Raw genomic sequence first — 2,500 nt, forward strand, 5'->3', positions numbered from 1 at the left:
CTACAGTGACACATCTAGCACTGAGATGCAATGCCTTAGACCGCTGAGCCACTCGGGAGTAATTATCAACAGTGTGATAACAAAAAGCACTTGACCGTCCCATACTCCCCACAAAAAGCACTTCACCGTCCCATACTCCCCACAAAAAGCACTTCACCGTCCCATACTCCCCACATCAAAGTTCCTGTTTGAAGAACAACGATTTATACACGTTCAACTATCCAAGTAACATAAAAGACATCAAGTGTACCTCAACGCATTGCAGAGTTGCTTATCAAGGAAACAGAGTCTGATGCATATGGGGAATGACAGTTTGAGTCGACCTCCCTTCTCTTCTCTTCCCTTCCCTTCCCTTCCTGTCCCTTAACTTCCCGGTGGCTGTTCCTGATGTAACTGTAACAGGGTGTAACTGTAGCCTGTTGCTCTGGAGCAACGAAACCGCCCTTGCTGTCTCTGCCTGGCCGGTTCCCCTCTTTCCACTGGGATTCTCTGCCTCTAACCCTATTACAGGGGCTGAGTCACTGGCTTACTGGGGCTCTCTCATGCCGTCCCTGGAAGGGGTGCGTCACCTGAGTGGGTTGATTCACTGATGTGGTCATCCTGTCTGGGTTGGCGCCCCCCCTTGGGTTGTGCCATGGCGGAGATCTTTGTGGGCTATACTCAGCCTTGTCTCAGGATGGTAAGTTGGTGGTTGAAGATATCCCTCTAGTGGTGTGGGGGCTGTGCTTTGGCAAAGTGGGTGGGGTTATATCCTTCCTGTTTGGCCCTGTCCGGGGGTGTCCTCGGATGGGGCCACAGTGTCTCCAAACCCCTCCTGTCTCAGCCTCCAGTATTTATGCTGCAGTAGTTTATGTGTCGGGGGGCTAGGGTCAGTTTGTTATATCTGGAGTACTTCTCCTGTCCTATTTGGTGTCCTGTGTGAATCTAAGTGTGTTCTCTCTAATTCTCTCTTTCTTTCTCTCTCTCGGAGGACCTGAGCCCTAGGACCATGCCTCAGGACTACCTGACATGATGACTCCTTGCTGTCCCCAGTCCACCTGGCCGTGCTGCTGCTCCAGTTTCAACTGTTCTGCCTTATTATTATTCGACCATGCTGGTCATTTATGAACATTTGAACATCTTGGCCATGTTCTGTTATAATCTCCACCCGGCACAGCCAGAAGAGGACTGGCCACCCCACATAGCCTGGTTCCTCTCTAGGTTTCTTCCTAGGTTTTGGCCTTTCTAGGGAGTTTTTCCTAGCCACCGTGCTTCTACACCTGCATTGCTTGCTGTTTGGGGTTTTAGGCTGGGTTTCTGTACAGCACTTTGACATATCAGCTGATGTACGAAGGGCTATATAAATACATTTGATTTGTAACACCATCCCTTCTCTTCCCTTCTCTTCTCTTCTCTTCCCTTCTCTTCTCTTCTCTTCCTGTCTCTTTATTTCCCTGTGGCTGTTCCTGATAGGCTACAGGGTGTAACACCATCCCTTCTCTTCTCTTCCTGTCCCTTTACTTCCCTGTGCTGTTCCTGATAGCCTACAGGGTGTAACACCATTCCTTCCCTTCCCTGTGGCTGTTCCTGCTAGGCTACAGGGTGTAACACCATCCCTCCCTTTCCCCCAGTAACACTGCACCTAGTCAGCAAAAGCAAGCTCCCACGTGTTCATCAGCAAGGAAGCAAAGATAAGTAAACACGAGGGGAAACTCAACAAGATGCAACTTACCAGAAAATAACTGAGGGCATGAAGCTAAAACAACATGTTCCTTTAAGACAGAAAGAGCGACAGAGAGAGTGACCGAGAGAGAGAGAGAGTGACAGGGGAGAGAGAGACAGGGGAGAGAGAGAGAGGCAGCAAAGTGAAAGGTAGGGCAAAGCACTGTACCTCACACAGCTGCGGGTCCTGAGAGTCTGTCTGTCTGTCGGGGGAGCAGGTGCTGTCCCAGGGTACTGACCCAGTAGAGCTGGAGGAGGAGGGGGCGCTGCACTGGGCTGGACTGGGACGAGCAGGCACACATTACCATGGACTGTTCCCTCCTCTTCTCCTGTCTGTCCTTTTCCTGCTCTGTTTTACTCTAACTCAGCTCCTCTCTCCCTCTCTTTCTCTCTCTCCTCTCTCTCTCTCTCTCTCTCTCTCTCTCTCTGACCACGCTCTCAGGCTTACGGAGAAACAAAAACACTAATATAGACAGACACACAGAAAAACGAGGAGGAAAAGGGGAGGGGGAGTTAAAAATGAAGAAAAAAATGTCCCTCTAGCCAAAGTGTTTGTTTTCTCTCACACACTCTCTCTCTCTCTCACACACACACACACACACACACACACACACACACACACACACACACACACACACACACACACAGAGAGAGTTCTCAGTGAACCAACAGTGGTGTGGTGGCTGAATCAGGACACAGAGTTCTCAGTGAACCAACAGTGGTGTGGTGGCTGAATCAGGTCACAGAGTTCTCAGTGAACCAACAGTGGTGTGGTGGCTGAATCAGGTCACAGAGTTCT

The 2,500-nt window shown here is 50.1% G+C and overlaps 1 protein-coding gene across 8 annotated transcripts in view; it reads right to left on the bottom strand.

Annotated features, from left to right (window-relative positions):
* LOC109882959 (extracellular sulfatase Sulf-2-like) overlaps positions 1-2,056 on the bottom strand; it is a 286,145-nt gene extending 284,089 nt beyond the window's left edge. For 5 of the 8 annotated variants that reach the window (XM_031803860.1, XM_031803857.1, XM_031803863.1 and 2 more), the window contains exon 1: positions 1,871-2,056. The gene's annotated coding sequence lies outside the window, so the exon portion shown is untranslated. The remainder of the gene's footprint in view (positions 1-1,870) is intronic. The other 3 variants (XM_031803859.1, XM_031803865.1, XM_031803862.1) reach the window with 2 other exon arrangements.
* Positions 2,057-2,500: the final 444 nt, after the last annotated feature.

The sequence above is a fragment of the Oncorhynchus kisutch genome, linkage group LG24, assembly GCF_002021735.2.
Source record: "Oncorhynchus kisutch isolate 150728-3 linkage group LG24, Okis_V2, whole genome shotgun sequence".
Taxonomy (NCBI): Eukaryota; Metazoa; Chordata; class Actinopteri; order Salmoniformes; family Salmonidae; genus Oncorhynchus; species Oncorhynchus kisutch.